Source organism: Sinocyclocheilus anshuiensis, unplaced genomic scaffold, assembly GCF_001515605.1.
Source record: "Sinocyclocheilus anshuiensis isolate Anshui unplaced genomic scaffold, SAMN03320099.WGS_v1.1 scaffold447, whole genome shotgun sequence".
Lineage (NCBI taxonomy): Eukaryota > Metazoa > Chordata > Actinopteri > Cypriniformes > Cyprinidae > Sinocyclocheilus > Sinocyclocheilus anshuiensis.
In genome coordinates this window covers 3,929,478-3,952,434 of record NW_015552615.1, presented here as the reverse complement: position 1 = coordinate 3,952,434, position 22,957 = coordinate 3,929,478, and the positions used below count along the sequence as shown (strand labels likewise).

At 35.9% G+C, this 22,957-nt stretch overlaps 1 long non-coding RNA gene across 1 annotated transcript; it reads right to left on the bottom strand.

Moving 5' to 3' along the window:
• Positions 1–5,726: 5,726 nt before the first annotated feature.
• Positions 5,727–21,831, bottom strand: LOC107666051 (uncharacterized). The gene is made up of 3 exons (XR_001631626.1): positions 21,777–21,831; positions 6,574–6,677; positions 5,727–6,164 (listed from the first exon to the last, which is right to left on the bottom strand). It is a non-coding gene; the product is annotated as an uncharacterized LOC107666051 (long non-coding RNA).
• Between the last annotated feature and the right edge of the window lie 1,126 nt (positions 21,832–22,957).

The window sequence follows — 22,957 nt, the reverse complement described above, 5'->3', positions numbered from 1 at the left end:
TATAACATCATACAAGTTTGGAAAGACGAGAATGGAATAATTTAATGATTTTGGGGTTTACAATAAGAGAGAACAAATGAATGTTTTCATATTACATGAGTTCAGCAAGATTCAAGCACCGTTGCAAACACGAAACGAACGATTCGTCTTATCTGAGTCTAGATGTAATCCGTGTGGTCCTGAATCAGGGTTTACAAACAGTTTACAGATTATCACCCAACTGCCAGCTGAGATACATCAGGAATCTGAAGTTCACTGAACCCTCTTTGTGCAGTAATGAGGATCCATTAGCACGTAACTCGACACTGGTCCTGGATCAGAGGCAGCAGATGCTGATGTCTTTACATGGCTATTAGCAGGAGGCATAATCTGCATGCTCAACATTAAATGAAATTAAGAAGAGCTAAAAACTGGACAACTTGCAGACAGAGAAAGTTTCTTAAAAACAACAACATATGTTATGTTTTACATGCTGGTCCCCAACCGGCTTCATAACTAGCTGTATCCAGTATGACTTCCTTTGGCCAACCAGTCTGTCATCTCACAGACAATGCTGGTTGACCAACTTCACCAACTGGTGAACAGCATGGCTATCATAGCCAACTAGCTAGACCAGCACCAATCCAGCATGGGCCAGTTTTGAAATCTCTGCAAATTTCTGTTGAGCAGTGCTAAAATATAATCTCACTGTTATTTACTTACACATTTTATTTTGATTTTGAAGATAACAACAGGTACCAAAATTAATTAATTTATTTTTTTTAAATACAATTTTAAGCAAACCCAAAATGCAGCATGACAAGCTTAGCAAAAGCATCTGACCATGATGGTGGATGTGGTCGAGGGTAAATTTAAAACAAATAAATAAACAAATAAATAAATAAAATAAAAAATAATATTTGTTTATATAAAAAATATTTTAAATAATATTTAATTGACATTTAAGTAATATTTATTCAGTAGTGGACAGTAGCAATAGAAAATAGGTTTATGTAAAAAAATTAATTAATTAATTGGAGAACAAAAAAGGAGAAAAGGAGAGAGAGAAAAAACTGTAAAAAAAAAAAAAAAAAAAAAAAGAAGTATATAACATCATACAAGTTTGGAAAGACGAGAATGGAATAATTTAATGATTTTGGGGTTTACAATAAGAGAGAACAAATGAATGTTTTCATATTACATGAGTTCAGCAAGATTCAAGCACCGTTGCAAACACGAAACGAACGATTCGTCTTATCTGAGTCTAGATGTAATCCGTGTGGTCCTGAATCAGGGTTTACAAACAGTTTACAGATTATCACCCAACTGCCAGCTGAGATACATCAGGAATCTGAAGTTCACTGAACCCTCTTTGTGCAGTAATGAGGATCCATTAGCACGTAACTCGACACTGGTCCTGGATCAGAGGCAGCAGATGCTGATGTCTTTACATGGCTATTAGCAGGAGGCATAATCTGCATGCTCAACATTAAATGAAATTAAGAAGAGCTAAAAACTGGACAACTTGCAGACAGAGAAAGTTTCTTAAAAACAACAACATATGTTATGTTTTACATGCTGGTCCCCAACCGGCTTCATAACTAGCTGTATCCAGTATGACTTCCTTTGGCCAACCAGTCTGTCATCTCACAGACAATGCTGGTTGACCAACTTCACCAACTGGTGAACAGCATGGCTATCATAGCCAACTAGCTAGACCAGCACCAATCCAGCATGGGCCAGTTTTGAAATCTCTGCAAATTTCTGTTGAGCAGTGCTAAAATATAATCTCACTGTTATTTACTTACACATTTTATTTTGATTTTGAAGATAACAACAGGTACCAAAATTAATTAATTTATTTTTTTTAAATACAATTTTAAGCAAACCCAAAATGCAGCATGACAAGCTTAGCAAAAGCATCTGACCATGATGGTGGATGTGGTCGAGGGTAAATTTAAAACAAATAAATAAACAAATAAATAAATAAAATAAAAAATAATATTTGTTTATATAAAAAATATTTTAAATAATATTTAATTGACATTTAAGTAATATTTATTCAGTAGTGGACAGTAGCAATAGAAAATAGGTTTATGTAAAAAAATTAATTAATTAATTGGAGAACAAAAAAGGAGAAAAGGAGTTTCAGTTGGTGCCTTCAAAGATTTATTTCGACCTGATATGACCAGTATTTGTTGACATAACCTAATTTAGTCACAATGATTTAAATATATTCAATTATATACTGGATTTTAATTAAAACTCATTTTCAAGTTACCTGATTAAACAGTTTTACAGCATATTAGAGTAACAATAAAATACCTGCAGTACACTTTTTGTCATTAAACAACTTAACCAACTGGTGTTGCAGGAACCCTAATGGTAAACCACTTGGTAACCAATCACTCTCACTACCACTTCTAAATTTAAATACAAACTAGAGAAATCAGTTGATCTCTTCCCACTGATTCTATCATTTCTATAACTGTAAAAAGAAAGAATAAAAATCCCCATCTCTGCATAGGAGTGCACTTGCCACTTTCTAAGTTTTGACCTCCCTCTGTTGGAGAAGTGTATACTGGAGCATGTCTCTCAGGTCTGGGGTCAGAAGGTGAGGAATTCCTTAAAGAAACAACCAAAGAGCAAAGACAAGGAGCCTCCTTCTTTAAAAGACCAAAGGAAAGGAGACGAGAGCCAGACGGATGCCCTATCTGAGGTCTGAACTCCTTTATAAAGAATAAAGTGCAGCCTTTATCTAGTGTACCTAAAAGACAATTCGTCTTTCTGAACAAAGAGTTCACCTTGATGAAGTACCCAGATCGCATGAATCAAAAGCCTTATAGCTGATGCCATCTTTTCTTATCTTTTAACCCCCCTGAATTGGCTGTTTAGTGACATCTAAAGCTAAATGTTGTTGTTGCCCAATGTTTTCCTTTCTGTTAAAATGAGCACGAATGTGGTTTTGTTTGAGCCTATATAAATTATAAACACATTTGAGATAGGTTGTTGAAAATTGTTTGACTGTTTAAAAGCGTGTGCATATACAGTACCGAAATACCAGTTGAATTTGGTCAGAGCTGCAGTCTAGTCATCGACGTGAACTCACGGTTGGGTGGATGAATCATCAGAACCGCAAAGAAAGTTCTGCATGTGGTTCATTCTTAGAATCCTCCAGCGTTTCACTTCAGAGAATCTGCATTGAGGTCAGACACCATTTCAACAATAATAGGACGAATCAAATGATATTATGTCAACAATATCAGGGCCATGAAAAAAAAAAAAAGAAATTATATTTTGCATAAAGAAATTTAAAAACCATTAAGGTTATTTTTCTATGGTTACAACAAGTGGTGCAGGTTAACTGTCAGAAAAAAATATGAAAAAAGATTTCTTGACTAGTTTCAGATGAAGGTAATCCCTATTAAGGTTGCTATGCAGTTCCTATTGTGTTTTAAGTGGTTGTGAAGGAGTTCTGATGATTTTAAACATGTTGCTATGCATTTTAGTTGCTAGGGTGTTTTATTTGCTAGGTGGTTGCTAAGGTATTATGAGCAATTTAAGAATGCTGCTATGCAGTTTAGTTGCTAGGGTGTTCTGAATGGTTGCTAGGTGGTTGCTAAGGTATTATGAGTAATTTTAGAATGTGGCTCTGAAGTTGCAATGATGTTTTGAGTGGTTGCTATGTGGTTGCTAAGGTATTATGAGTAATTTTAGAATGTGGCTCTGAAGTTGCAATGATGTTTTGAGTGGTTGCTATGTGGTTGCTAAGGTAGCACAGTGATTGAAGAATGTTGCTATGCAGTTTAGTTGCTAGGGTGTTTTGAATGGTTGCTAAGGGATTATGATGTTTTAAGAATGTTGCTAGGCTGTTTAGTTGCTAGGGTGTTTGAATGGTTGCTAGGTGGTTGCTAAGGTATTATGAGTAATTTTAGAATGTGGCTCTGAAGTTGCAATGATGTTTTGAGTGGTTGCTATGTGGTTGCTAAGGTAGCACAGTGATTGAAGAATGTTGCTATGCAGTTTAGTTGCTAGGGTGTTTTGAATGGTTGCTAAGGGATTATGATGTTTTAAGAATGTTGCTAGGCTGTTTAGTTGCTAGGGTGTTTGAATGGTTGCTAGGTGGTTGCTAAGGTATTATGAGTGATTTAAGAATGTTGCTATGCAGTTTGGTTACTAGCATGATTTGAATGGTTGCTAGGATGCATTATGAGTGATTTTAAGCACGTTTCGATGCAGCAAATGCATTAATATTATGTCAACAATACATGAAACTCACATTAACATATCAAGAAATTACAGATAGAAATGAATGTTACATAAATCAAGACCAAAATGAATACTGTAGATTAGAATGTTAGATCTTTGTTTTACAACACAAGCATTCTAACTGCACTTAACTTGAAATTTTGAGTAAACAGTTTTGACTGATTGCTCCCTCATGTGGTTCTTGTGTCCAGTCTATAAATACACAAGTAAAATCTATCGGGGAGATGCGATGAGAGCGTCTCAGTAAACAAGTTATGAAACGCTGCCAACATGCGTCTAATATACCTGTCTCAAAATAACATGGTGTGGTTTAGAATTAGACGTCATCACTACAGAGGGAGGATCTGAGACACTGTCAACCTTTGTGGGCACGCATGGTTTGGCCAATAACACTGAATAACATTTACATCCCCAGATCTTAGTTTGCGTCACATTAAAGGGATAGTTCAACCAAAAATGAAAATTATGTCATCATTTATTCACCCTCATGTCGTTCCAAACCTGTATGAGTTGCTTTCTTATGTCAAACATAAAAGATATTTGAAGATTGCTGGTAATCAAACAGTTGGTGGTTGCCATTGACTTCCATACCACCAACTGTTTGATTACCAGCAATCTTCAAAATATCTTCTTTTATGTTCGACATAAGAAAGCAACTCATACAGGTTTGGAACGACATGAGGGTGAGTAAATGATGACAGAATTTTCATTTTTGGGTGAACTATCCCTTTAAGTGTGCTTGAGCTGATCAACTGTCACCTTGTTCCCTACAGAGAGAAGCTCCTGTCCAAACACAATCCTGTTACCGCAGCTCATCTGGACAAATGTTTGTCTGCGTCCCTGTCGGATGTCATTTCTCTTAGCACTGTTGAGATAAACAGGAGAGAGTGAGAGTAATGGAGACAGAAGGGAAAGTCAAGCATGAGTGCTTCAGGAGTGACCCTTTAAAGAAGCAGCTCTGATCACCATCACATATGCAGGCCGCAAACACAATGACACACTGCACATTAACTGCAAACACATGCAAAACTCACCAACACATGGAAGCCCATTTCTGCCACTGAGTAAAAAATACAAAAGGTAATTGCGACTTTTTTCTCGCAAGTGCAAGTTTACATCAGAATTACATCAGAAACGTCAGAATTGCGAGTTATTAAGTCGCAGTTGGGTGTTATGAAGTCAGAATTGCATGATATGAACTGGCAATTCTGAGAAATAAAGTCAGAATTGAGATAAAAGCTCACAATTCATATCTCTCAATTCTGACTTATAATACGCAGTTGTAAGAAACTACTATTTCCCTCATAATTGGACTTTTATAACTCGCAGTTGAGAGTTTATGTCTCACAATTCTGTGAAACAAGTCAGAATTCCTAGATATAAACTCGCAATTGCAATAAAGTCAGAACTGCGATATAAACTCAAAATAAGTTTGGAATGTTTTCAACATTTTATTGTCTGATTGTCAGCGAGTTTCACACCAAATTTCAATACTTGTCTTGCTAATAATACCCTAAGTATAAGAAAATAAATATAGTTATTATTGCAAAATTAAACCCCCAAAACACTCCAAAATATATAATAGAACATATATGAAAAAGTGTTTAAAACTTCCTGCATGAACTTCCTGGACTCCAAGACCCTCGTCATGATGACCGCACTGGAAACTTCCTCTCAGGACTGTAGTTCAGTGGTGCGGCAATAGAGAGCGGCCCACAATGGCAACACAAATAAACACCACTGCATAAAAGTGTGAGATTTCCCTTTAGCGTAGGCTTTTGCTGTAACACGTAGGCCCTTTGTTTTTTATTGCGTAGGTTCTCTCTCCAATAAACCACAGACCTATGCTCTATTTACATTCATGCCTTCAGATGGCTTTTTCTTGCCAAAGCAGTGCAGGAGGACAAATTGACTTCCTGAAAGAAAGATGGAGAGCATGAAATGTTAAGTACAAGTACTTATTGTTCTTCTGTAAAATGCAGTATGATCAAAGGAGAGTTGTCATGAGTCTTGTCTTCACACCAAATGCCATTTTAGGGATGGTTGCTATTTCTGTCTCAGCTATGTGTGAATTGAGACAGAGATGCCGCCGAGATGAAAGAGAGTTTCTGTGAATAGATCTATGGTGTGAAAAGCTGTGATGGGTCTTAGGGTATGTGCATTAAATATGGCAGAAAAAAATGGCTCTTGCTAATGAATTTCCTCCATTTAAAATGCCAATCATACTGTAACTTTCTCACACAAGCATTTCCGCCACTACAAGTGGTAAAATACTGTGCTTTTACCGTGACTAATGCCGTAATGGGTAACTTAAGTATACTTTACCCCTCCCAAGTCGAGCAGAGGAGCATGGGTGTCCTTTTTCGAGCCATTGTTCCTCCTACGCTTTCTTCATAACCCTGTGTTTTCCCTTACATCTGTACAGGCCACTTCACAGCAAAAATGAAACCAAAGGTTAAGAAGTTCATGTGAAAATGGCATAATAAATGCAAGACAACCCTAGTAAAAAAAAAGTAATATATTTAAAATACATTTATTTCATACTAAGTATTGTTAACATCTATTAAAATATTTACTGACGTATTTACTGATATAAAAGTTAGAATTAAACTTTATTTTGGAGTACTACTTGTGCACAATGCACATTTCTTAATATTAAGCCTAAAATGTGTTTTAATGTCACTATTGATGAGGATTGTATGATCTTTGAATAATATCGGTCTTTAAATGCAAGATTTTTAAAGTGTACCTGAAGTAGGCTATACTTGCAATAGTTCCACTTTAACACAATCAAACATACTTCGGTGTACTTCGGCACTACTTCTGCACGCATTAAGTACAAAATTAGTTGTTCCAATTTAGCAGACTTTAAGTATACTAGTTTAGCATATTTGCAGGGATAATTTTTTATTAAGTACATAAATATAAATGTATTTGTAGTATACTTAGCATGACATTTTTTTTCTCTTAGTATTTCAAAAACATTTTAGTATATTTATTTTTCGCTAGGGAAAACCCATCTTATTAACAAGTGAAAAAATTGCACTTCCATAATGTACTTAAAGTGCACTATTTTCACATACTAATTTTGTACTTAATATACTAAACATTATTCTTTAGTACTTCTTAAAATAATCTCAAGAACATTTAAGTGTACTCAGCTGTGTAATTTTAAGACACCATGAATATGAACTGAAATGTGCTTTTAACATACTCTGTATTAAAAATGTATTTAGTTACCACTTGTAGTACACTTGAGTGTACTAATGTATGAAAGATGTTGAAAGCACATTTTAGTTCATATTCAAGGTGTGGATGTTCTTAAGACTGTCTTAAGAAGTACTAAAGAATCATTTTTAGTATATTAAGTACAAAATTAGTGCGTGAAAATAGAGCATTTTAAGTACATTATGGAAGTGCACTTGTTTTTCGCCTGGGGCTTGAATGCAAAATATGTCCCATATAGCAAAATAACATTTTATTTAGACTTTAAGCATGTATTTAGATTTAAAAATCTAGTTACATTAACATATACTTTAAAATTTAGTACAACATTAAAATTACATTTTGTTTCTAGTATTTTTTTTCTAGTAAATGGCTATATTCTCAGATTTGAGCTCCTTGAGTTTCCTGCAGGTAAAACTGATGAGTCTGTCCATCAGTTCTTTGTTTACAGCTGATAAACAGTGTTGATCTATGCCAGACAGAGGTCACATATAGTAAAACAAAATGCATCCAGAATTAACGTGTAACCACAGGAGCCAAATAAAAACAGGAAGTACTCTCTTTGATGACAGGAAGTGGGTGAAAAACACAAGCGAATGCTGTGCTGCATGTGTACGGCTGTGTGTGTGTGTGTGTAAAACTAGTTTTTTTTCTGGTAAAATTGGAACTGTGTCACACTACTTGTGTTGCAAACTAAATCTGAGAAGCTCTGAGCCACATCCTGATACACCTCTCCCTGCAGCGTTATATAGTGCTGCCGAGTTTAGTCATTTTACACACTTACATTACAGTAAGTAGTAAGTACACATCAGTGTGCAGGGATTTATACAAACAGATAACCTTCAGCGGGCCATTCATCTTTAGACCATAACTCATGTTGAGGAAAGGTGCTCAAATAGGATTTCATCTTGCAGGTGATAAAAACTGTAAATTACATGCCCATCAACCACTAAGAAGACATTAGCAACTGCATAGCAACAGTCTGGAAAACCAAAAACACCCTAGCAACTGCACTGTAATGTCCTAGCAAACACTCAGATCAATCAAGTAGCTGCATAGCAACACCCTGGCAACCACCCTGAACATTTTAGCCACTTCATAACAATGGCCTGGCAACCACCCAGAACTGCATAACAACAACCTGGCCACCCAAAACACCATAGAAACTGCATAGCAACAACCTGGCCACCCAAAACACCATAGCACTTAATATACTAAACATTATTCTTTAGTACTTCTTAAAATAATCTCAAGAACATTTAAGTGTACTCAGCTGTGTAATTTTAAGACACCATGAATATGAACTGAAATGTGCTTTTAACATACTCTGTATTAAAAATGTATTTAGTTACCACTTGTAGTACACTTGAGTGTACTAATGTATGAAAGATGTTGAAAGCACATTTTAGTTCATATTCAAGGTGTGGATGTTCTTAAGACTGTCTTAAGAAGTACTAAAGAATCATTTTTAGTATATTAAGTACAAAATTAGTGCGTGAAAATAGAGCATTTTAAGTACATTATGGAAGTGCACTTGTTTTTCGCCTGGGGCTTGAATGCAAAATATGTCCCATATAGCAAAATAACATTTTATTTAGACTTTAAGCATGTATTTAGATTTAAAAATCTAGTTACATTAACATATACTTTAAAATTTAGTACAACATTAAAATTACATTTTGTTTCTAGTATTTTTTTTCTAGTAAATGGCTATATTCTCAGATTTGAGCTCCTTGAGTTTCCTGCAGGTAAAACTGATGAGTCTGTCCATCAGTTCTTTGTTTACAGCTGATAAACAGTGTTGATCTATGCCAGACAGAGGTCACATATAGTAAAACAAAATGCATCCAGAATTAACGTGTAACCACAGGAGCCAAATAAAAACAGGAAGTACTCTCTTTGATGACAGGAAGTGGGTGAAAAACACAAGCGAATGCTGTGCTGCATGTGTACGGCTGTGTGTGTGTGTGTGTAAAACTAGTTTTTTTTCTGGTAAAATTGGAACTGTGTCACACTACTTGTGTTGCAAACTAAATCTGAGAAGCTCTGAGCCACATCCTGATACACCTCTCCCTGCAGCGTTATATAGTGCTGCCGAGTTTAGTCATTTTACACACTTACATTACAGTAAGTAGTAAGTACACATCAGTGTGCAGGGATTTATACAAACAGATAACCTTCAGCGGGCCATTCATCTTTAGACCATAACTCATGTTGAGGAAAGGTGCTCAAATAGGATTTCATCTTGCAGGTGATAAAAACTGTAAATTACATGCCCATCAACCACTAAGAAGACATTAGCAACTGCATAGCAACAGTCTGGAAAACCAAAAACACCCTAGCAACTGCACTGTAATGTCCTAGCAAACACTCAGATCAATCAAGTAGCTGCATAGCAACACCCTGGCAACCACCCTGAACATTTTAGCCACTTCATAACAATGGCCTGGCAACCACCCAGAACTGCATAACAACAACCTGGCCACCCAAAACACCATAGAAACTGCATAGCAACAACCTGGCCACCCAAAACACCATAGCAACTGCATAGCAACAACCTGGCCACCCAAAACACCATAGCAACTGCATAGCAACAACCTGGCCACCCAAAACACCATAGCAACTGCATAGCAACAACCTGGCCACCCAAAACACCATAGCAACTGCATAGCAACAACCTGGCCACCCAAAACACCATAGCAACTGCATAGCAACAACCTGGCCACCCAAAACACCATAGCAACTGCATAGCAACAACCTGGCCACCCAAAACACCATAGCAACTGCATAGCAACAACCTGACAACAGAGCAAAGACATGGCAACCACCCAGAACTCCCTAGCAACTGCATAGCAATGATCTGGCAACTGGCAAAGACATGGCAACCACCCAGAACACCCTAGCAAATGCATAGCAACGAACTAGCAACTGAACAAAAAGATGGCAACCACCCAGAACACCCTAGCAGCTGCATAGCAACGACCTGGCAACTGGCAAAGACATGGCAACCACCCACAACACCCTAGCAACTGCATAGCAACATCCTGGCAACACCCAGAACACCCTAACAACTGCAAAGCAACAACCTGGCAACTGAGCAAAGACATGGCAACCACCCAGAACACTCTCACAACTGCATAGCAACAACCTGGCAACTGGCAAAGACATGGCAACCACCTAGGATACCCTAGTAAACCTTATCACTTTTTTCAGAACATGTAAAAATCTAGGGCCAGTTTTACTAACAGCTTGCGCCAGTGCAAACCGTCTTTTGGCGTTAAAATAGTACTGTCAGGATTTACTAAAGACGCGCAGTAAAGAATTAGCACTGAAAAGGCATGGACACAGTTATTTTTGCGCCTGACCTTACTGAATACTCATTTGTAGGAGTTTCCCTTTCAGACGCAAAATTTATGGGAGGATATTACTTAAATGACTCTCGTAACGCAATTTACTAATGTCTGCGTTCGTCAAATTACTGGTATTTGCGCCATTATTTAACGCCCAAAAAAGCATGTCTTAAACTATTTTGTGCTTGAAATGGCTGTAATTGTTGTTGCTAGGAGAAGGCACCACAGAGAACAGAGAGCATGTGGCAGAAGGGAGAGGATTTTTCCACACATATTAATTTTGTTTTGTTGGCATTATTTGGAATGCCAAAAGAACACATTATCCGAACATAATGTTTGCCAAGCCATGTTATTTTCAATTTGCTTCAGGAAATAAAAGACGACTTGGATCCTTTAACTAGCAGTCACGCAAAACCAGGTCTATCAAAACTTCTTGCAACCCTTTATTTTTTGGTCTCCGGTTCTTTTCAACGTACTGTGGCTTCTTTATTTGCGACTACGCTAATTTGCATTGGTCGATATGTAAATGGAATGCATCTGTTTTCTTTAATTTGGCCGTTGTTAGTAAATCACTGGCAGAAATTTCCACGCCCATCGCCGCTGTTTGGAATTGCGCTCTCACGCTAATTTGCCCTGTTTAGTAACACTGGCCCCTAGTTGGAAATGTTACACACAATACAGGACAATACACAATACAAAAAAAACTGAAATTCATATAAACAGTCCAAACTTCAAAATTATGTTGTATGATTACAATCCAACTCAATACTTACAATTTACAGATTACAATTTAAACTCAATACATTCGTTTATTTATGCTACAGCTCCATCAAGACCCCGTCATCATGAAAGTAGGTCAGTTGATTCCCCTCTGCCAACACAACTGTCACTGGGTCCTTGCCGCTCCTTGTCTACACAGAAGGGAGATTTTCAATGCTCTTTGGTTTGTCCATTATGTTTACACTTTGAGTCATATTAGTCACGGTTCTTTTCAACTTTATGAGTCACTATGGCGAGGGCATATGACTAGCGCTCAAGCGTTTCAAGATACAAGGATCCTGTTCTGACCTCCCATTTGCCGGCTGTTGAGTGGAGGGGCTTCTCTCTCTCTGGGACTTTACTTTACCTGTGGCACAGAGATCTCTGTTATTACTGAAAGTCAACACCTTAGCATTGGATATCTTGACCTATTGTGTATTACAGTCCTTAGGTGCAAAAAATAACAATTAGCTCTTATTGCTCTATTGTTGCTCACATTGTGTGCCCGAACCTTTACTATCAACCATTTCTAATAATATTTTACTACCCTTTTTTGTTGTTCTCAGAACAATGAGTCATCTACCTTCCAGATGCTTGTTATTTTCTGTTGCCCTTATCTTATTTTAGCTTCTTGTTTATGCCGTATTGTAAATGAATGTGTCATATCGCTGTCTCTATGCTTACATGATAGTGTTACAGATGCCTCTGGCCAGTGGAGATACAGATAACTAAAAACCTTTGTCCTTAACTGAATCTTTAAAGGAACAGTCACACAAAAATGAAACCTAAATGTCACAATTTACTCACTCCTGTGTCATTCTAAATTACTTTCTTTCTTCTTTCTTTCCAGATAATTGAATAATTGATATTTACATTTAGTCATTTAGCAAACATTTTTATCCAAAGTGACTTACAAATGAGGACAAAAAAGCAGTCAAAACTAACAAAAGAGCAATATATAAGATATATTAATTAGTTTTTAACATTAAAGGTGGATTGTGAATGAACAGTGAACACAATGAACAGTAATAATATTTGTAAATCAATAATATGAATAGTGAATACTCAATTCTGATTGGCTGGCAGGTATGCATTAAACCCGTTTAATGCACAGGTAGTTGCTCCAAGTCAGTTTAATCACCATTCTATATTAATGCGCTGCTTTAATTGATGCACACAAATCCACACACATCACTCGCACATAAACAGGCACACACACACACAAACACAGAGAGAGAGAGGTCGGAGGTCGTAGATCGCGTTGCGCACACACAGAAACTTGTCACGCTGCCCCTCGACTTTTATTAATAAAACAGCCTAGATACTAGATCGCTACATGATATTCCTCAGCAACGAGGTGGTAAAAATCGCTGCTTTTGAAGTAACTAAACACAGCTTCATTGTTTGTAGAGAGATAATGAATTCGATAATGAATTCAAATAAATGCTATAATTCATTCAAATAAATGTGATCTTACCTCACTATTTCATCTCTGTGTCTGATTTGAAGCGGGCAGAATGCTAGCGCTAATGAGCTGTAACTGACGAAAATAACCGTCATTTTTACCGTCCAGTCAAATATTGTGCAGAAAACATAATTAACAGCTTTAACTTGTCAATGCTGGCAAAGGACCATGGTATAAGCGGGATAATGCATGGATAGCTGTGCATTAAACGATTTTAATGCACTTCACGGAGGCAACCACTTGGCCTCCACATCGTGCATTAAAATCATTTAATGCACAGCTAGCCGTGCATTATACCTTACTTACCCAATGCACACAATAATGTTTGCTTTTTTGCAAAGTGTTATCATATGGCTTTATAAGACTTCATGTGTAGAGTCATATGACTTTCTTTTATGATACGTTTTATGAAACATTAAGGATTTTCTATGATAAAAGTGCAGCGTTAACATTCTTCAAAATGTCTCCTTTAGTTTTTCACATTAAAATATATTAATGCGTGTTTGGAAAAAATTATGACAAGTTTGAATCTGATCATTAATCAGTGCTGACAGAAGATACGAATCTGATTCTGATCAGTAATCAGTGTGTTTTTTGCACGAAGCATGTGGCTGCTGGATTACTCAAGGCGTTGAGCTGCAGGTGGTTTTAACTGAGTTTTATAGAGTGAAAAGACAAACACATGATGGGCTCGTGAACACCTTGGCAAGTGTGACCAGGGACACATGAGAGCATCATAGACTGCCTTTACTGCACCCCCTGCGATTGCAAATGAGTCAATGACGCATATTAAAATGACCAAATTGGGCAAGAGACACACACACACACACACACACACACATTCACTCTCTCCAGGCAGCAAACTAAGGTGTGAGCTGACAGACTTGAAGAGCAAACAGGTCAGAGATAATGATGAGAGTGTAAGTGTGTGCTGCTGCGGCTTTTAAAGGATGTGGGTGTGTGTGAGAAAAGCATATTTGCCACGTAAATAAAAGAATAAACACCTGATAAACAGACTTTTTTTCCTGATTTTGCAAGATCATGGCTTGTGGCAAGACATTCAGTTCAGTTATTCCAAACGTGCATTACCCAACAGTCACAAACACAGCGAACAACGTTATCAGCAAACACATCCCACCAAGTTACTCAACCCAAAATCCATTCCCTCTAGATTTCAACCTGTTTCAGACCAAACCCGGCCTGTACAAGTACAAGTTGGTACTGCTCACACCAATCAAATACTCTCCCACACAGGCCGGAATTCCTCGCACCGGATTCAGATTGGTGCAAAGCCAAAAAACAAAGCATTGACATTCTGTTAGTACATGTTTTGAATGCCTCCAAGCACAATTTTCCTGTCTTCTTTAATGCTTTTCTCACAAATCTCTTTTGTTTGATTGGGGGTCTGAATGATTCATGGTTTCGGTGAGCATATCGTGCATGCTGTATATCCATATCCCACAAAAAATAACATGGAGTGTAGCGTGATATCTTCTCAGGATGTCTCCTTAAAAGCATGGTGGAAGCTTGTTCTCATCTCTTACCTCCCTGGTTACAATACAGACACTCTGCACTCATATATCGATTCCCCATCTCCTATTTATAGTAATCTGACCTCGCACTTTAGCAACATATTAATTATTATCTTAGGTGGCCATTACAACTCAGCTTAATGTTCTGTCTTTATATTTAATGCTGCATTTTTATATTTATTGTTTGAAGTGATTCAATTTCAATGATTAAATCTACCAAATGCATGTCTTATTAACTTGATATTTTAGTTCAACTGCACACTATGGCTATGTAACCTAAGATTTCATTAAACAGCATAAATTTGTATCAGTGGTTCTGAACTGGTGATGAGTCTGCTTCATTAACCAGATTTTACATTGAACATCAAATTGTTACCCAATGCAGAACCAAAAATAGCTTGTCATACCAAAATAAACAAAGATGTCCATAAAATCATACATAAGAGTTAAATTTCCAATCTAATTCAACATTATAATTCTGTTTAACTTTTCAAAAATGTATATTTGAATGTTCAATGAGCAAGTTTTGAGTTGTTGTTATGTTACACACACTTCTCACAGATGCAGCATAAAGCAAGCAAAGTATGTTTTCAAATTCCAAACCACCAATCAGAGAAGCCGATGTTTCCATGGAAACCGTAAATCATGCCAAAAGCGCTCAAAAGTAACCACCCTTTCCCATGAAGTCGAGTCAGCCTTTCTTTGCTCTCAAACTTATATACGTCCATATGTTGAAATAAACTTAAAAATCATTGTTTCATCATATCTGTAGTCAATAGTTTTACTGTATATTACAGTGTTTTTTTATGATTCAATTACATCATTCGCAGAAAAAAAAAGAGCCCGTGATTTTAGAGAAAGACTTTGGGAGAGGAATCCCAGTCCAACAGGTGGTAAAGTGTAAAGGATTGAGAGAGAGACAGAAAAACCTACACAAACACTTGAAAGTAAAAGTAAAAAGTACAAAACTTTGCTGATGAAGATGAAGATTAGCATTCACTTCCATCCTGTTAGCATTCAAAAAGAAATAATTCAGTTACTTAAGCAATTAAATCATTATTCATGGCACCTCTGCAGAAAATGACAGTCATTCAATTCAGTATTAGCACTTTAAACTGTGATGTTGACTCAGAAAACCACAAATGCTGCATTCATCCCTGCAACCCCTCCCACTGCAACACAAACCTCTACACACTTCACCTGAGAGTGTGTATCTGTTAAACCACTCATACACAGTCTTAGTCACTTCACATGGGTCAGTACCTGTTATACGTGAGTCACTGAGGTGACATGATGCTTGCTACTCAAGAGCTCTGTTCCAAAACCTAATGAGATTCACAAGAACGAGCTTCAAGAACGACTTTCCACAGAACAAGGGTAATGTCTACATCCTAACTATCATAGGAACCCATAAAAGACTAATATACCTCTGCATATCCAACAACTCTTATTTTGACAGTACAAACCATACAAACGTGAAATGCAGAAGCAGCTAACTTTAATGAAGATAAAATACATAACACAATCAAATATTGAGCAAAAATAACCCATTTTAAACAATTTTTGTCAATAATTCTCAGTTTTGAAATAGATATATTTATATTCAACATTTCTCTTGGCTCATTCTCCCCTTTTGAATGCATTTTTTCCCCATCACAATGCAATCTGTCCTCTGTGTTAAAAATAAAATTCTGTCTCTGATTTTAGCAACAAAAAAATGTTGCTGCCTATGTTTCGGAAAAGCTGTCTTGTCAAGAGTACACCTATGATGCTTTAAAATGCAATTTGGTTAAGTATGAGTTAAACTGCACACGAGACCTTTCCAACATTTCGGATTAAAAATAACGTTGTCAGTTTGTTTGACAATCCAATCCATCAAAACTCCAGTTTTTGTTTGATCCAGTCCACATTTTCCACCTCTTTAGTATGGAAGCCTGTTTGCGCCACTGAATAAAAAATAAAAGAGGTAATTGCGACTTTTTATCTAACAATTCTGACTTTTTACTCAGAATTGCGTGATACAAACTCGCAATTCTGACTTTTTACTCAGAATTGCGTGATATAAACTCGCAATTGCGAGTTTATATCTCACAATTCTGACTTTATAACTCGCAATTGCGAGACATAAAGTCGCAATTCTGAGAAATAAAGTCAGAACTGCGAGATATAAACTCACAATTCTGACTTTATAACTCGCAATTGCGAGACATAAAGTCGCAATTCTGAGAAATAAAGTCAGAACTGCGAGATATAAACTCACAATTCTGACTTTTATACTCGCAATTGCGAGTTATAAAGTCAGAATTGTGAGATATAAACTCGCAATTCTTTTTTTATTCAGTGGCGGAAACGGGCTTCCATACTTTAGTGAGTGTACTCAAAAAAAAAAAAATAAAAATAAAAATAAAAAAAAAAGGGGGACATGACATTCTTTAGGATGTAGAACAGATCTTCTTTAATTAAGTGTTTGTAAATATCATGTAACACAACTTATGACTAATATACTATATTCGGTTATTAATGTTTGTTTTTATGTGTTCACTGTTAATCAATGTTGCAATAAATATGACATTGTATTAAATGCATGTATAATTATGCACACATTTATCTGAACTTAGTCCAGCGATGTTATCGTTAACTAAAACTAAACTATTAAACATTTTTGCTAATTTAAATTAAGCTGAAATAAATGAATATTTAAATATTAGACGAAAAACTTTACTAAAACTAAAATTTAGTTTTGTTGTTTATGTTAAAGCGCTAAAATTACCAACCGAAATAAAACTAAAACATAAAGAAAACGAATAAATGAATTAAATTAATACATTAAAACTGTTTAGAAATAAATTAAATGTAAAATAAAATCTGAAAAAATAAAACTAAAAGCTAATTCAAATATTCCTAAAAATGTAATAACCTAAAATAGCAATACAACTTATAAAGAGAGAAAGAAACTGTAAAAAAGAAAAAGTGAAAGAGTGTGTTTTATAAATGATGATGGCTTAAACTTTACAACCACTCCTTGAGAAATGCAAATATTGTCCACCTTTACCACAGGGCTCTCTCTCTCGCTCTCTCTCTCTCTTCCATTTGGAAAGATTTCATCACCTAGTCACACCCTCACATCTTTCCTATGGGAAAGAATGTGCTCATTCATGTTCTACCAAGGATATCAGTTAATCCAATTGAATGTAATCCAACTAAATCATCTGTGCTTTGCTATTATCCATCATGGAACTGGGAGAGGCGGCGGTTTATTTGTTTACCAAGGCCTAAGGGGTTAGTTATTTAATAAATGACATGAAATAACAGTAAGAGTATCCAAAGAACACACTGTGTGTGTGTGAAGCTGTACATTAATGGGTTTGACATCGACAGGATACTGCTGGTAAAACAAGCCCGTACAGCTCAACACTGAATCACACATTCCTTGATCTGTGAGAATAAACTTTCACTCACTTTCTCACTTCCTGTGCACCAAACCCCATCCCCGTTCTCTCTCGATCGTCCTCTAGAGTTGTGCATTTCATTCAAAAAGCAGCATGGTAATATTTTGGTACATGTCCAAAAATATGGTAACGTCATTGCACCATATGTAAAAGATGTCAGTCTTTCAGAGGGACTTGTGTCTTCTCCCAGCTGTTGGTCTCCATTTGACCCAGTGAACCGTTTACAGCAGGCATTTGTGTTTATTTAAGCTGTTTATATGGTTAAGACCACTGCCTTATACATACTGTCAGAGGATTCAGGATGCATACTAATCTCAGCAGCCTCCATCCATGCTAAATACACACGTTACACCCTCACAGCGCTCAAACATTACAGACGGTGAGATACAGAACATACAGAACTAGGGCCAGATTTACTAAACAGGGCAAATTAGTGTGAGAGCGCAATCTCATAAAAGCACTAATGGGAGTGGAAAGAACTGTTCAAATGAAAGAACACAGACGCAGTCAGATCATTTCCATAATGACCAATGCAATCTACCAAATTAGCAGAGGGTTGCACAGAAGCAGAGCCGACAGCAATCAGGTGCAGGTAATCTACTAACAACACAGGCTCAAAATGGGTTATGCTTTTTTTGAGAGGTAAATAATGGTGCATCAGTAAAATGACTACCGCAAACATTAGTAAATTAACCTTGCATTATTCATCTAAATGCTCTCCTCCCATTATTTTTGCATCTGAAAGGGAAACTCCTACAAATGCATATTCAATAAAGTCGGTCACAAAAATAAGAGTCCGCACCTGCATGTCTGTAGTAAACCTGATGGTAGTTTTAGTGCCAAATGAGGGATTGCGCTTGTGCAAGCTGTTAAACTGCATCTAACTGTATATTTGTGCATACCATATGGCAAAGCATAAAAAAAATGCAGTACTATTGAAAAGTAAGGTTTATTTGTTGGAAGAAATAAATATATTTTACAATAAATCCTGAAAAAAATGTATCATGGTTTCCACAAAATGATTTCTGAAGGACCGTGTGACACTAAATGAACTGAAAATTCAGCTTTTCCATGATAGGAATAAATTGCATTTTTTAAATATATTCAAATACAAAATAGTTATTTTAAGTTGTAATAAATTTTCACAATATTACTGTTTGGTCACACTTTATTTTAAGGTCCAATTCTCGCTATTAACAAACCATTAACTGTGACTTTTGCCTCAATAAACTCCCAATTTGCTGCTTATTAATAGCTAGTAAGGTAGCTGTTAAATGTAGGTAATGGGTAGGATTAGGTATGTAGAATATGGTCATTCAGAATGTGCTTTATAAGTACTAATAAACAACCAATATGTTAATAATAGGCAAGCTAATAAGCAACTAGTTAATAGTGAGAATTGGTCCCTATACTAAAGTGATACCCTGTGTTTTACTGTATTTTTGATCAAATAAATGCAGGCTTGGACATCTTTCAAACACTTAAAAAAATCTTACTGATCCCAACTTTGCCTTTTAAAGGAAGGAGAAAATATCTACTGCTTTTAATATTCTGCTATCAATGTCCGAACTGCATTTGAAATTCAGGTAAAAATTAATCTGTTGTGGAGCCAAACTATGCAGATGCTAACACAAATAGAGTGTGCAGCATCCTTTGCTCAAAATCTATCAACAGAACTATGTGTTAGAATGTTCGATAACACTTCTCCTGTGGTTCATACATTTACCAGCTGTCAGGTTTCTAAATATTAGCAGAAACATTTTTAATTTTAGCATATAAATATTAATATTTAGAATATCGTATCATGTTATTAGCACACTGTTTTGAATATTACAGACTTCCCATTCAAGCAAACAGGAGCTGTACTTCCACGACTACAAAATAGCTGTGATGGCTGTCGAGTGGACTGACTCACCGACTTTCACTGAGAGTTCTTCAACTCTAGTGGTATGAAGGTTTGTTTACTTAAGTTAACATTGTCATTCTAAGACTGATATGGATGTACATTCATGTACAGAATATTCAAAGCACTTACTCAGCACTGTTAACAGATATGATTGTTTACATACTCACTAAACCGCATACAGTAGAGAGCTGTTATTACCTGCTTTCTGCATGCCTGACTCCTAAAGCACACACACACACACACACACACACACACACACACACACACACACACACAGACAGTGAAACATCTGTCATCATCTGCTAACCCTCAGCTCAGCCCCAAACCTGTAGGATTTTTCCATTTCTTGGAAAGGTTCTGCAGGCGGTTGAAACAGTCCAAGCGGTTGAAATGGATGTGTACACAAGATATTTGTTGACATTGTTTTACATAAGCGGAAATAAAATAAATAATAATATAATAAAATATAAATGTATCATAAAAAACTTGATAACAAAAACATAAATATTAAAATATAATATATCATAAAAGACGCAAATCAGATATACATACATTCCCTTTCAAAAGAAATAAATACTTATATTCAGCAAGGATGTGTTAAATTGATAGTGATGTAAAGACTAATATTGTCACAAAAGATTCCTATTTTTAATAAATGCTGTTCTTTTTAAATACTTTTTTTAAATAAAATGATTACAATTTTTAAATCAGCATATTATTATGATTTCTAAAGGATCATGTGACACTGAAGACTGGAGTAATGATGCTGAAAATTCAGCTTTGCCACCACAGGAATATATATTTTTTAAGTATATTAAAATAGACAACAGTTATTTTAAATTCTAAAAGTATTTCACAATATTACTGTTTTTACTGTATATTTGATGAAATAAATGTAGCCTTGATGAGCACAAAAGAATAAAAAAACTAACTGATCCCAAACTTATATGTGTATTGTAGTGCATGTGTGTGTATATATATATATATATATATATATATATATATATTTAGAGAGAGAGAGAATAAACTGAACTAGTAAAACTTAAAATGAAAACAGAAAATATAAAAGTAAAAGCTAATTTAAAATATCAGTACCCAGCGCTGGGTTATATTTAACCCAGCATTTTTTAGAGTGTAAATAATATCAGAATAACACTGCTTGATATTATATCATACTAAAGATACTAAAATAAGTTTGCATGCTTTTGAATCAAAAAATTCTAAGTATGATAAGATGAAGGCAACCATTGTTCATAATTCATCAGAGACTATGAACTCTTTTGGCTTAAGCCAGTAACCTAAAACACCATGGCAACCACCTAGCAATGCCCTTGCATCGTTTTTGCCACTCACTTTCTTAGAAAATGTAAAAATCTATTTATTATAATAAGAGCAATTCATGAACTTTATGATTAACCAGACCACTAATGATTGACATTACACCCCCATACTCTGCTGTCAGTATGGCGTCTCTAACAGAGCTCTGGACTTTGATGAAGCCGCCAGCCAATCAACTACACAGGCCGCTCAGATACGTAATCTGGCCTATCTCCCAACACAACTCAGAATAGCTTCTGTGCGGTGGGAAAATATGTCCTCATACACATATGCATAAGTGAGTGATTAAGAGACAGAGAGAATCTAGTGTGAGCCAAAAGCATGTAATATACACCCAATGACCCGCTACTGACACAATCTGTCTTATCTGCAGAGTTAAATTACTCTGTAGTTAAAGGAACACTAGACGGCATTCATTTGATCCCATTCAGCCAGGGGTATAAAAACAGTGGCTTCTTTAAAGAAATATTTCATGCAAAAATTCAAGCGATGCCATTTACTCACCCTCATGTTGTTTCCAAACCAGTGTGACTTTCTTTTCACTGTGAAACACAAAAAGAGACGTTTTAAATAATCACCAGGCCAATATTTTTCTGAAAATTACAACAAATGGGGAATGAAGCTTTCAAGCTTTAAAAATGACACAAAAGCATCATAAAAGTGGTACATGTCTCATGTACTATATTCTGAACATTATATCAGAAACTGAAAATCTTGACATCTGACTGGCACATTCATGAGAGCTCATTAGAGACACGGCGATGGCTGATTTGTGAACAAATCTTTGGAGTTAAACCTTTTCAATTAATTGTTCATAATACGTTCTATTTGATTCATTCACAAATCAGATTCATTCAGTTCTTCAGTTCAATGATTCGATCACAGCAATTAACAGCTCAACAGATGATTATCACTGAATAGTGATTTAAATTTTGGTTTGTTCCTCACATGAAGCCATGTTATGAGCTTCAGAAGACCTCAAAATATTGTGCAAGAATCATATGAACTACTTTTTATTTATATATATTTATTCATTTATTGAAGCATGCAACCTCAGCTCCTGTTCTTGTTCTGTTAATTATGACAGAAAAGTCATTTTTGGGTGACCTAATCATCATTCATGCTCAAGCTAATGATTCTATGATGTAAAAACTCATAACTTAAATGTCTCCATCACACTGACTATAATAAAATAACCAGCTCTTTGAATAGATAACTGGTCATGAAGGGCTAGAATGAGCCTATGAGTGATGTCATTGGCTAATGTTCGGTATCTGCTGAATCGACCAATAAGATAAGCTTGACCTTGATGCACCTTCTCACATGATGGCAAACGGACCCGGTTGTGCTGTAATAGTAACTAAACGGTGTGTGTTATTACAGCGGTAACATTAGTACATTACCCTTACATTTAGCTAGCTGTTATCACATGAGCAAACACTACCTGGTACTCTCTGTTTTTATCTTGGATTTGTTCTCCACAGGGGAACATGTCCTCAGCAGTGTCACTCTGACGTTAGTGTGGCTGTCAATCAAGTTCTTTGTACATGACGTTCATTGGTATTTATTTTGGGTTATTACACTCAATATAACTTTTTTTTGTTGTTGTTGAAAGAAATTAATATTTTTATTCAGTAAAGCAGCATTAAACTCATTACTAGAGACAGTAAAGACTTTTTATGCAA